The following is a 14,493-nucleotide window of genomic DNA, read 5'->3' as shown; positions in this document are numbered from 1 at the left end:
TTCTTCAGCATCAACCCAACAGCTTACTCTCTAAATTCCTTGCTTTTTTGCTTTGTGATGGTTGTTTTCCACTATTTTGTTTTATTTATACAAAATCTATTTGTTGCTGGATATTTATTTTAAATTATTGGACAATATTTAATTACTTGAAAAAGAGTAATTAGCGAGGCCACCAAGAGGCACTGCGGGGGTAATAGGCAAGAGCCCGCTGCAAAATGCATCGAGGCGGGGAAGGCCGACGATGCCAAAGCCGTTCCGTTTCAGGTGCTGTGGCGCCCTTCATTCGAGTGGGAAGATTTTTTACCCCGTGGGAATAGAACCTGCGACGTCGACTCGAAGGCCGGCGGGCGGGACATAAAGGGGAAAGAGCGTGAGGAAGAGCGATTCTCGTAGGATGCGAGTACAGAGGGAGATAGAATGTTGGATCTGAATTTACCGTTGGAGATGGTGCCACTGTGATGACATTGGGTTGTTGTGAAAAAGTAGATTTAATCAGACATCATAGCCTCTAATCTTCTTGTAAACTCTATCATTAAAAATGTAATAAAAATTCATTTTTGGTTTAATGTTTCCTAAATGTATAATTACATTAAATTGCTAATATCAATTTAGTTTTGTTAACATGGATTATTATCTTTAATTGTGAGTAAATTGTCGCTTCCTTCGCGTAAATAGTCGATTCCTTCCTGCAGAATGCCGATATTTGCATGTCTAAAAGTGTTCAGGTCGAGGCCGATTGAAAATAAGTAAATTAGCAATGGTTTCTGAAGTTGCAAAGTATACGAACAGAAAATTTGGGAAAATTATTTTGAAAAATTAAATTACTAAATATGAATACTCTTATACTCGTATGAGAAAATTATATGAATATTCTTATATAAAGATAAGATGGATATAGATCTTTATCTAGATTTTTTTTAAATGTTAATTTTTTTTAATATATTTAAAAATAAGATAATATGATATACTTTCAGGGATGTTAGTGATTTGTTCTATTTCTTATTTTATGTAATATTAGTGATTTTTTTTATTTTTTAGTGTTATTTATATAGCTAGACAACATGTTATCATGTTATTTTGATTGGAAAATTGATTTTCAAACATATATATTGAGTTTTCACCTAAAATCATTCATTTTTAGGGTTATTCTTTGATGTTGTTTAATCAACATCAGTCAACATCAATCAACATTCATTTTAGAAAAAGTTAAAAGTACTTGTTAATTACACTATAAGGCGTTTCTCTCTTAAACAAACTCCCCTCGATGCACACCTGTCATCGCTCTTTCCTGTTTGATCCATCGTTAGATGATTGGATTGTCCAGGTCCATTGATTTAAATGCACAGACACAAACGGTTTTCTGTTTCTTTGCGCAGATGTCATCATCTTATACAAAACTAACTGATTTTAACAACTTCTGGTGGAACATGAATCCAATTCCGAGGATCTCTTATCAAAGAGAAGGATCATGAAGTAACAGGGGAGGAATTTCTTTACTGCGACTCCAATTCCATAAACTACGGATATGTTTCATATTTTAGTTCATTTTTTTATTATTGCCTTATCTGGTTTATGCATGTTTCTTTTTGGTGGAGGATTTAAGATATTCTCTGGAACAAGGCATTTTTTTGAGCGAATTTTTTATAGCAAACTGTAGGTGACAACAGTTTACTCTCTTTGATGTTATATTATACAAGAGATAGATAAATAGATAGCAGACTGATTAATGCTTTTTGATCTTTTGCATGATTCTTTTTGGTGGGTTTTGGTGGGCGGAGGATTTAAGATACAGTCTCTGGAACAAGGCATTTTTTTAGATATTTTTTATAGCCAACTGTAGGTGACAACACTGATAGTTTACTCTCTTTCTACTCTCTTTGATGTTATACTATACAAGAGACAGATAGATATTAGACTGGTTAAAGCATTTTGATCTTCTTCGTTGAATTTATTGATCAATATTGTGATGTAACCATGATAATGTACTACTTTTTATATCAATAGAAAGAAAGCCTTTTTTTTCTTCGGCAAAAAAGAAAGTGTATTTTGCAAATTATTGAACAAACATTTTACAAACACGTCCCAATCAGATGCCGCACATTATTCATATGAGGCAGGGAAGGAACTGGTGGATCAAAAGGAGTCCATCTGAATATCCAGAGGTTACCGTTAAGTGGACTTGCATCTGTACCACAAGATCGGACTTGCATCTGTACCAAAAGATCCCACTTTTTCCAGGGTAGTCAGCCTCTACACACACATTCTCTAAACTCCCGCCATAAGGCATTACAAACAGGCATAGTGCTGTATCAGTTATACTATCCCAGAATCGGTTTAATAGCCCTAGTGGCCTCCCCAGCATGGTAATGAGGAATTGTGGAGAACAGATGATGAGTCACATGGGTGTCGGTTATGTGATGGAATACATGATTCAACATTCCATAATCCCTGTCAACTGTTGACAGTGCACCTCTCATCCATTCCCACTCTGATCCGTCATAGTGGGGAAGAGCCGGATGCATGCGCTGTAGGCACGTGATCAGCACCAGGAATGCATTCACAATCAAACAGAGGCCAAGAGGTACAGAGTATAAGCCACTCTGACTAAGCAATGTCACTAACCATTATCTGCAATCTCTCTTGTTTGCTATAAATTGGGGAATATGGATCAAAGTGGCAGCCAAATCGCGGATACTTCCTTCCCGAAGAATTGAATGTGAGATACAACAGCCACCCCACAGTGAGGTAAATTGCTATCATCAACAACCTTCCCGGCGGGTTAGATACCAAAGTGTAAGTCAACTTTATCATATCATTCTTTGTCTGGGGAACAAAAGCTTCATCTCGTTCTAAACTCCTAGTGTTGCTATGATGCCTTTGATGACTGTACTTCCACGAGAAATATGGTACAAGAAGCCATGAATGTAGTATAAGTCTCGCTGTATCATCCACAAAAGAGTACTCACTAAATGCATGATGCCCACATTCATGTGCTATAACCCATATACCAAACAGAACGCACCCCTGAACTGCCTAGTAACCAAACCAGAGTGCCCATCCAAGCAATCCAGGCCCTGTGAAATAATAGGTGGTTGTGGAATACAACAGAAGCGCAACAATAAGAAGATCGTATCCTAGATATGAGAATGATGTGAGCAGTGATCTGTTGAAGCAGTGAGGTGGAATGGCTTTCTTCAATTCTCCCATTGTAAACGCTGGCTTTCCACAAGGAGCTCGCTCCATTATATCTTTCCTAGCAGGCAAGGCCATCCTTTCACCAGCCCACTTTGTAGCTTACAAGTCTCTACAAAAGATTATGGCACAGGGTACAATGCGTGCATACAGACAGTAGAGGTCACTTCGTACATATATCATGGCCTACAAGGTGCATATAGAGAATATAATTCATTAAACTCATGTGCAATTTCTTCATATAAACTGATGTGCAATTTTCGCAATTTCTGCTTTGCTATTAAATGGTATGTACCACTAATTTCCATGTCAAGGTGCGTATAGAGAATATAATTCATTAAACTCATGTGCAATTTCTTCATATAAACTGATGTGCAATTTCTACTTTGCTATTAAATGGTATGCACTATTAATTTCCCAACTCTGATCACAACAATTGTCCATGGCCCTGAAGAAGAAACAAGACTCTGGACTGTAGACCTCACTTTGAGCCTCCACTACCAGAAACTGTCCTGGGAAACTACACAACAGGAATACTTCAGGGAACCCGAGTGAAGGATGATATATCCTTCTAGGGCATTTATGCTAGTCAATATTTTGGATTAAATCATACTCGTGAATGAATGTGAATGCAGTTTCTCAAGCATCCTAATCTAGCTTCAAGCTCTTCTAAGAGATCTGGGTTGTTTACAATATACTTCGGAGAGCCAGCAGAATCAATATGGAAGGATGCAAAATCTCTGAATGTGGCTAGAGGCTTAGGGCCACTGGAAAGTATGCATTCAGTGGGTCCTTGCTTCTGTCCATGCGAGTATATGATTGAAGGACCAGATGCACCAGAGTTATGCATCTCCCTTACATTTTCTACACCTGTGTACAACAAAGATCAAATGCACTATTTTTCCACCTATGTTCTTGAATTGTTGTCCTCAGAATCTTCAAAATCTCGCTGAAATCTCTATCACTCTGTCCAAAACCAGAAAAATAATGACATGGATCTCTTATCGGAGGCCCTGATCTAGTCTTTGTCGTCTGAGGGAACATGTCAATAGTTAATATGGTTTCGAGTTCCAGTTTGATTAGAATTATCAACAAGGGATCAATTTTGGATCAAGCTCATGTTAATTCAAGTATATGACCCCTCCTATGTCTTGTTTCTGCTTCTGCAATCATTGCTGATCGAGAGCTTACATATAAATAATGTGTTTTTGGTTGAATTTTTTGCCGTTAATTTGTTTTGGCGTGAAGAGTTCAGAACTTCCCAACATACCTTACAGGAATACTGAGTTGACAAACACAAATGGTAAACAATCAGGAAAAGAAAGAAAGCCTTTTTGGACGCTATAACAGAAAGATTGCAAGGCCAACAACAAAAACGAGGCATGTATGTGCTTGTACTTCTGAGACATATAAGGAAGCTTCAAGTGGAAAACTACTCAATAATATATAAACTTAAATTAATTGATGATGTTTCAATGATTAGAATTTTTTTTTAATGTTTTTCTGTCTAATAATTTTTAGGTATTTAATATGTTAGTATTCATTTATCAATGATCAATTTTTTTTTATATGTTTTGTCCAGTAATTTTTAGGTATTTAATAGGTTAGTATTCATTTTAAATTTAGATTTATTTAAAATGGAGTAGAGAAATACAATTTGTTAATTGAAATTTAGAATGCAAATCATTTTGATACCTGGAAAAGAGTGAAATGGATAAAAAAAGGATAAGTAGAGGGCGATTGAACCAAAAAAGTTTATTTGTTGGCTGCACAGTTGCGGTTTCCTTTAACTACAACATGCTTACCTTGAATTATGTTATTATAACTTGTAGCTTTGGTTGGAAGAATAAGTAGAGGGCGATTGAACCAAAAAAGTTTATTTGTTGGCTGCACAGTTGGGGTTTCCTTTAACTATAGCATGCCTACCTTGAACTATGTTATTATAACTTGTAGCTTTGTTCCAACCAACAAAATTATTTGTGTATTTTGGAGATAAAATGACATAAAACCCAAAGAATTCAACCACAAAAATTGTCATGATTATTAACTCCCATTATCAATATTTCAGTGTCATAATAGTCCAAGATTTTTGTGCACTTACAACTAAGGGAACTAAAGAGATCCAAAAGAATGAATACCACCATGCTCACAGAAATAAATCCAACCAAAAAGAGGATGTTAGATTAAACACTAGCAGAAACTCCTTTTAAGAATATGCAGATTGAAGCCATTGGAAGCAGAGATAGAGTGTTGAAGACTTACTATACACATTGAGAAGCAAAAAGATTACGGGAAAAGCCCATAATGGAGAACTGTATATAACCCTTTTTAACCTTTCTTAGTTCCTCTTTTCTTGTTTCCATTATTCATCTTACTAACGAGGACAACATTCTACTCCTACTCAATACCTGCAATAGTATATTGTCTCCTTCTAGTTGAAGTCATCCCATAGCCTGCTAAAAATGGGAAGTTTTTTTGGTCAGATGTCAGCCAATAAGTTTCCAAAAGAAACAAGACCTATTTAATGCAATGGGCATTGGGTACTAGCTCTTTACCCTTCACCTACTAATTATCATCTTCAATGATTCTTTATATGTCACAATGCTTCTCGAATTTATGCCTTAGGGCGTTTCCTTTGCAACCTTTGGTGCAAATGCTAGTTAAGGAATAATGAAATTTTCCCTTTTTCCATTCACTCACTATAAAACTTCCGGATACTGGTAATGGAGATATGTTATCTAGTTGTTTTTTATTAGCACATGGTAAACAAGATGTTTTGTTTTTTCTTAGCACGTGGTAAATAGAATGTTTTGAAAAGGACTTTGGAGATAAATAAATTAGCTTAGAAAATATTACGGATACTATTGACGGAGATATGTTTTCTAGTTGGTTTTTCTTAGCACATGGTAAACAAGATGTTTTGTTTTTTCTTAGCACGTGGTAAATAGAATGTTTTGAAAAGGACGTGGAGATAAATAAATTCTCTTTGAAAATATTTTTTAGTTTATTATCCATGGGATGAGTTTTATACATCAAATGAGTACTCATCATATTTTACTTATAATTAATCATTGTTATTTTTATGCAATTATTATTATTATCAATTTCAATTTAAGGAAGGGAAATAATGAAAAAAATTTAATAATTAATTATTATAGTTTATTGATGATTATGATGATGGAAGTCTACTAAGACTAATGTGGTCTATCAAATTTTAAGAAAAGAAAAAGAATATAATTGTGATTCTTCCAAATCTTGTTTCCTTGATTAAGAAAAAGAGAAAGAAAGAGTCTTTTTTCATCTTCCACCTTCTTAGTATCACACATATGATAGATTCTATCATCCCAAAAAGTCTGGGAAGTAGACCACCAAAAATTTAATAAATTTTACAAAGGTAACAAATACATATGCTATGTAGATTTGTTATAATGAATTTTTCTTTCTCATTCATATATATATATTCAAAATAAACTACTAACTGTTTGCATAATATATCATAAAGTGAAGTATTTTCATTTATGAATAGTTAAACTTAAATTGAATTTAGTACTCTATTGAATTCAAATGTTTAAATTGGTTGAAAATAAATTTATATGTTTAAATTGTTTTAAAATTAAATTAGGTTTAGTATTCTATTAAATTAATAGGTTTAAATTGTTTGGTTTTTTTAAAAGTTTTTTAGTGGGTTTTTGTTTTTGTTTTTTGTTGTTGTTGTTGTTGTTTTTTTTTTCTAAAATTTATTGAAATCACAAGTTTGATGAGTAGCCTTTACACAATCCAAGTGCCCTAGGGATTTTTTAAGGATAGTCAAAAAAACCAATTTAAATAACACAAATCAAGATTTCACCTCAAAATTTTCAACCAAAAGCCCAAAAAGTCACTAAAGACAACTCTTTTTTTTTAAAGTGAAAATGGAAAAATAATAAGCAAAATATGGTAGAAATGTTGTGGAGAAAATGGTGGAAAAAATATAAATATAATATATTTTTTCCAAAGGAAAAAACGAAACTTTTTATTAAGATTATAAAAAGTTTACATTGTATATGCCGAAGCATCACTGTTCATTCTGAGTTTCTTTCAAGACTGGATTGCAAAATTTTCTGCCTTATGCCTGCTAAACTGATCCGTTTAAGTACTGTGAATGTCTCTGATTTGTGCTGACCCGTGGTTCTTTAATGCCGGATGTACATACATAGAGACTATAAAAAAGTCGTGAAAGAGAGCAACAAAACCCGGTCTCCTCGGAATTGAGGAAAACAACCCGCCACTGTTCCTGAAAAATTTAAAAAGGCCACGGAATCGTAGCTGTAGGATTTAAGGTTTTACACATTTTCTGTTTGATAAAAACAAAAATTTCTTGCCACAGAAATCAGATAGGTTGATAAGGGGGCTGGTTCGATCTTCTGATTTGTCCATGATCGTCTTCTACTATTTGCCAACAGCCCAGATCCTGTTGAAGACCGTCTTTAGAGAGCTTATCCGCCATGTCATTTCTTTCCCTGTAGATGTGACATATGGAAAAACTGTTAAACATTGATTTCAGTCTTTGAATTTCTCCCAGAATTTGTTTTAAGATTTGATTGCTGCATGTACTTTGACCGTTTACCCATCTGATCACGTTTTGGGAGTCCCCAAAAATTTGAATAGTGAGGGTGTGCCTTTGGATGAGCCAACATAAAAGGAGTTTAAGGGCAAGCAGTTCTGCAAAATTATTGGAGCCTGTTCCTAGCCCCACGGAAGCTTTTAGAGAGAAAGATGGGGATTCATGGATGACAAGTCCTGCTCCTGCTTTGTTATTTTGAGAAGCACCGTCGAAAAAAGCCCAAGGGATTCCTTCTGAGATCTGTACTTCGGGGACAGTTCTTTGGGAGGAGGATTCCTTAGGTTCTGGAATGCTAGAAAAGATGGCAGCTCCCTGAACTGCGGTGAGTGCTACAGGGGTATCTTTGTCCTGGAAGATGCTCCTATTTCTAGCTATCCAAATCCCCCAACTGATGATTAGGGGGAGGCTGCGCAGGTTCCCATCCGGATGCTCGTTCCACCACTTCTGCCATGCTTCTTGAATATTGTTGCCTTCCCAAACGAGCTTTTTGTTCAATAAAATTCCAGTCTCACACCATATCTTTAGTACTTCCAGGCATTTAAGAAAAAGGTGATTAATGGATTCAACTTCTGCTTTACATAAGGTGCATCTCCCAGGCCCGTGCATGAATCTGGACTGCAGAATATCCCAAGTTGGGATTTTGCGCCTTAAAATGCACCAGAAAAGGATTTTAGATTTTGGGGGGCTCTTAAGTTTCCAAAGCTGTTTCGTCCACCACTCCGGATCTCCCCAACCTTTCCTTGTCATAAGGAAAGTGTACCCATTCTTTGGTGAGTATTCCCCTGAGTCTGCATGAGCCCAAATGAGCTCATCTTGCCTGTCGCTTAGCCTTACATTGGACCTGAAGAGTTCCTGAGTGAAGGCATTCCAATCATTCCACCATCTTTGCTCCAATTCCAACTCTTCTCCGTTCTTCCAGGCTTGCCCCCAAATGGTTGAGAAACCTGGTTTCTCCACTTGGCTGAGGAAGCGGAGACCTTTTTCTTCCATCTGCTGAACCAGGTCAGGGGAGAGGGCATAGTTGCCATTACAGCCAACCCAGGGGTCCTTCCCAATCTTTACCTTTTCACCATTCCCGATCTTCCAAGCTAATCCTTGCTCAATCACCTTAAAAGACTCCAAAGTGGCTTTCCAAATTATAGAAACATTCTTTTGGGTCTTGATTGGGTTCCTGATCCAGTCTTCCAGGGGGGTTGGATCGATATATTTTCTTTTTACCGTTCTTGTCCAGAGGTTTTCCATCTTTATAAGGCGCCAACCTGATTTGGCAGCCAAAGAAAGTCTGAAGTCTGGGAGGCTTTTTATCCCCCAACCACCCCAATCCTTTGGTCTCGCCACTTTCTCCCATGCAACCCAAGGGAGAGTCGAGTTTTCTTTGGTCCCTGCCCACAGAAATCTGCTACATATTCTCCTCATTTTCTCCAGAACTCCTTTTGGAACCCAAGTTAAGGCTGCCCAGTAAACTGGGATGGCAAGAAGCACGGATTTTATTAAAGTCAGTCGCCCTGCTCTGGATAGCCATTTGAAGCTCCAGTGACTGATTCTTGCTTCAATCTTTGCGATTAACCAAGACCAATCCTCCTTTCTATAATCATTTGGCTTCAGCCAGAACCCAAGGTACTTGAAAGGAGAGCCCATGTTGCACATATCATATGGGAAGAGAAGACTGAACTGCTCCTTTTCAAGTCTGTTTAAGCCTTCTTCAATGATTTGAGATTTCCTGGAGTTGATCTGCATTCCAGTAGCTTTCAGAAATAGCTCAAGGATAATTTTTAATTCCTTAAGTTCATTGGGGGAGCCATTAGTAAAAATCAGGATATTGTCTACAAAGAGTAGGTGAGAAATGAACAAGTTTACTGCTGCCTCTATACCATTTATCTTCCTTTTTCTTTTATGAATCAGCTGACTTAGACCTTCAGCCACTAGGAGGAATAACAGTGGGGATAGAGGGCAGCCTTGCCTCAGCCCTCTCTGTCCTTTGAAGAAAGAGGTAGCGGCTCCGTTGATGAGGATGGCATAGCTGACATCTGTTATACACCCCATGATCCATCTGATGAAGTCCACTTTGAAGCCTAGGTGCGTTAGGAGCATGCGGATATATGTCCAGTTTATCCTATCGTAGGCCTTTGAAAGGTCGATTTTAATCACCGCTCCCCTCTTGTTTTTCATCTTAACACTGTGAAGGACCTCCTGTGCCACCCCAATTGCCTCATGTATTTGTCTTCCGTTCAGGAACCCAAATTGTTCAGGAGAGATATGCCTTGATAAAATTGGTTTGATCCTGAGAGCTATTACTTTTGCGATTATCTTATAGATGCTGTTGCATAATGAAATGGGTTTGAAGTCCTCAAAGGATTCCGACGCTTCCTTTTTAGGGATGAGAGCGATGAAAGTTGCATTGAAAGGACTGTAGACTTCTCCCTTTGATCTTGACTCCTCCACCACTTCTGTGATTTCTTCGCCTATCTGCTCAAAAAAGTGTAAGAATAGCTCAACAGACCAACCATCCGGCCCGGGGCTTTTTTCTTTTGCCATAGACTTTATTACACTTTCCACCTCCTCCTTGGTAACAGGATCCATTAGTTGGTCCGCTTCTTCCTCCTCCACATATCTATGGAAACACTGCGCTGTTTGGATGACCTCCGCTATGGTGATCTCACCAGGATCTTTGAAGAGGGATTGGAAATGTTTCACCCCAAGGGATGAAAGAGCTTCGAAGGTCTTGGCTTCCCTTCCATCTTCAGATTTTAGGCTCCAAATAGTATTGGCGCTCTTCCTCCCTTTAGCATAGTTATGAAAGAAACTGGTGTTTTCATCCCCTACTTTAAGCCATATTGCTCTGCTCTTGAGTCGCCATTCTTCCTCCTTTGCTAGCAGAATCTGATTCTTGAGCTTCTCCAGGCCTACAATTTTCTCCTTTGAATCTTGAGTCGCATAACTATCCGCCTCTATGCTTTCTAGCCTTTGTAGTTCCTCATTTATCCTGGTTAGGTCCTCATTTTGTTTTAATTTCCTGTCCTTTGCCCATGAGATTGTTGCCTTTTTCAATCTTTTGAGATTTTCCATAAATAAGAATCCTTTATTCTCTTGGGATCCTCTGACAGGGTGAATCCATGTTTCATTAAACAGCTTATTATAGGATTCATCTTGGAGCCAGGAAGCATTGAATTTGAAAGGGGAAGGGGGTTTTTTGGGACCTTTGGATAGCTCTATATATATCGGAAAGTGATCCGAGGGCCCTCCTTCTTCTACCCATTGCCTGAAAAGAGGAATTGCAGCAGCCATTTCCTCATTGATTAAGAAGCGGTCTAGTCGCTTTGCCACCCTTGCTTCTCCCACTCTTTTATTCCGCTAGGTAGGTTTCAGCTTGATGAGGTTTGCTTCTAGAAGATTGATTGAGGCTAATAGATTCATGAAGAAATCAGATTGCGGATCCTCTCTTGCATTTGGGCCCCAGGTCTCCGCTCTACCTAAAGAGAAGTTTAGGTCTCCTCCCATCACCAAGAATTTGTCCTTCATGAGTGAGCTTTCCATCAAACCATTCCAGAAGGGGATCCTTCCTTGACAAGGCCCATAGATATTAATAATAGTAAAAGGGAAATCAAAATCCGTAGATTGACACTCAATCCCCATCACCTGCTTCATTCCCCATTGATTCAGGATCTTGATTCTGCCTTCTCTGATCCCCACAGCCAAGCCACCTGAATGGCCATCAGCATCCAAAGCTGAGAAAACCCATCCTGGGAGAAGTACTTTGAGCAATGATACAATATCCTCCCCTTTTCCCAGGGTCTCCTGGAGAAGGATTACATCCGCCTTGGAGTTCAAAACTAACTCCCTCAAGGCCAGTTTTTTGGGTTTGCTGGCTAAACCCCTACAGTTCCATGAGGAAATGATCATTTTAAAACTGGCCCGGGGCTTTAAACTGCTCTAAGTGCCCCTGTGATGGAAAGTTGCTTCCCATCTGCCACATCGAAAATAACCTGGACTTTGGCCGCAGAGAGTTTTGACTTCCTACCCCTCTTTTTCCCCGGCTGGGACAGGGATGGGGAAGGATCTATGCCCCCCATAGAAGGCAATGAATCAGGTTTTGATACCAGAGAGCGAAGGTTATAAGGGCATTGAGGAAGCAGGGCCTGGGAGGAGGGATCATGGCTACACCCATCACGATTCAAATCTAGGGAAGGAATAGCAGCCGGTAAATTTTCAATGCAGGTTTCCAAACAGTTTCCCTTATTTCTATCGATCGAACATACATTTTTTCCAGTTTGATCAGGAGGGGAAGAATTAATAAGCGGATCAGCAACTAAATGATCATCCAAACATTCGTCTTTATTTGTAATAGGAGGAGAGATGGGAGGATTCAAATTCATTCCCTTTTGATCCACGACTGGGCTTGGGGCTGTGCTTGGAGACTCCTCGACCGCGACCTTCGGTGCTTCCTCTGCGTGCGCTCCCTCTTTCGGCAGATCCTTCGGGGGTTCCTGAATGTCAGCTTCCTCAACCTGGCCCCCCTGTTGCTGGTCAATGTCCATTAATTCCTCCTCCTGTGTTACAAAGAGCTCTTTGAGATTTTGATGCTGAGAGCGCTGATAGATCGTTTCTGTCCTCTCCCTTGTACACTGGAACCTCCTCCTCCGTCTTCCCAGGGGGCATTCCTTAGTTAGATGCCCATATTCGTGGCATCGATGGCAGCGGAAAGGCAAGTACTCATAATCCAAGATTTGTTCAAAAACATAATCCTTATATTGAAGATTAATTTTCTCTGCCAAACCCCCGCTAGGATTTAGGCTTACCAGAATCCGCGCCATGGCCCTGTTGTTTGATTCCAGAAAGGACATATCAGTTTCTAGGTAGGTACCCAGTCTATTCCCAATCGCCTTAAACACTGATTCGACCCAGAGGAATGATGGCAAGCCTGGCGCCCTAACCCATACCAGAAAGACATCGACTTTTTCATGCGCTGCATCAAACATGGGGCTCCAGTTTTTGAACAGCACCGGGATGTGCCCAAGAGACCAGTTCCTCTGCAAAACCCATTCTGCTACCTCTTTGGAATCAAAATGGACAGAGAACCAACCTTTTGCAAGAGTCAGGACCCAGAAATCTCTAATTAGGTCCGTTGGCCAATTCCTCTTCCCCCAGGATTTGATGAATTCAGAAGAAAAAATCTTCCCTCTTACTCTACCGACCAGGGTACTTTCAGCAACCTCCAACACTTCTTCGATTTTGACGTCCATCCCCAATACTAGGTTTCCTTCAAGCCCTTGAGATTTAATCAATCTCTGTTTTTTCCTTTGCCCTTCTGAGGGTTTAGGGACTCTGGGGATATCTCCTAGGGCTTCATTCTCCTGCAGCCCTCTAAGTGTGCTAGGGCCGGAGGATTGGGAGATAAGGCTAGCCTCCAAACAAATCTCCTTCGACAAATTTGGCAGAGATTTTAGGGGATCAAGACAAGGCTGATTGGTTACCTGAGACCCTTGAAATGGCCGCCTATCGTTCCCCCTTGGGTCCTGGGGATCTTCAGTGCATTGATCCGGCCCTCCTTTCTCTATTGCGCTATTTCTGCCAGCTGCGATTGAAGCCCTTGTGATGGGAGCCGAGCTTCTCGCATTTCCAGCTGGGCTATGCCCTAGCTTCGCTCCTAAGATGACAATATCTTCCAGGCCGCCTGAAAGAACCGGTTCAGCAAACCCTTGAGACCCTTTGCTTCCGAGAGGTGGGTTGATCAGATTTGTCTGCGAGGTCCTCTGAATCGAGCTTTGGGGCGAGAGATGAGGCTTTCCTTCCTGAAACACATTTGCCGTTTCGTGCCGGTCCTTTGACAAAATGGAGGGGATATGGGTCGGTTTTTCTGGCTCCGAACAGAACGGACGTGTGGCTAGGGCTTCCACCGTTCCGAAGAAATGTTTAACGTTCTGGGGGGTTGGGTCTTCCCCCCAAACAGAAAGAATATCCTCCATGGAAGGGTCTAAATCGATGCCCTCGTCCGCAATAACCATGGTTACTTCTTGGATGAACAATCACTGTCAGTTTGTCGGGTGCTGGAAAGTCACAGACCGTAAAACCTCTACCTGTTTTCCTCTGCTGAAAATAGCTTCCGCTCTTTTCAGCTACTAACCCTCCAGGTGTCTGTGCTTTGGCTTAGCTAACCTCCACCTGCCGATAACCTCCTGTCTGCCACAGGGACGAGATCTACCTGCTCCCCGTCCATCGATGCTGGGCCCTAACCTCAGCCCTACGGGCCTAGATCTGGCTCTGCGCCAGCTGCCGAGACCTCCCTGTTACCGTGCTCCATCAAGCCCCCCGAATAAGATGTGTTCCCCATCAATAATATAATATATTACATTTATATTTTGTACATTATTTCCCGACCAATTTTCAAAAATTTAATTATATTCTTTTCATTCACTAAAAACAACTCTTTTTTTTTTTAAAGTGAAAATAGAAAAATAATAAGCAAAATATAGTAGAAATGTCCCGGAGAAAATGGTGGGAAAAATATAAATATAATATATTACATTTATATTTTGTACATTATTTCCCCACCGATTTTCAAAATTTAATTATATTCTTTTCATTATTCCTTACAAGAATAATGAGAAAAATATAAATACAATATATCCACTATTTTCAAAGAAGAATATAAATACAATACAATATTTATATTTTATCCATCATTTTCCCCTTAATAATGG

General features: G+C 39.4%; 1 pseudogene; it reads right to left on the bottom strand.

The window, feature by feature from the left end:
• Positions 1-2,318: 2,318 nt before the first annotated feature.
• LOC149203558 (delta(12)-acyl-lipid-desaturase-like) lies at positions 2,319-3,276 on the bottom strand (annotated as a pseudogene).
• Between the last annotated feature and the right edge of the window lie 11,217 nt (positions 3,277-14,493).

This window comes from Pinus tabuliformis, chromosome 2_1, assembly GCF_031772625.1.
Source record: "Pinus tabuliformis cultivar Carrire ecotype Pingquan chromosome 2_1, CPIR1, whole genome shotgun sequence".
Taxonomy (NCBI): domain Eukaryota; kingdom Viridiplantae; phylum Streptophyta; class Pinopsida; order Pinales; family Pinaceae; genus Pinus; species Pinus tabuliformis.
This window is presented reverse-complemented; position numbering and strand designations above follow the sequence as displayed.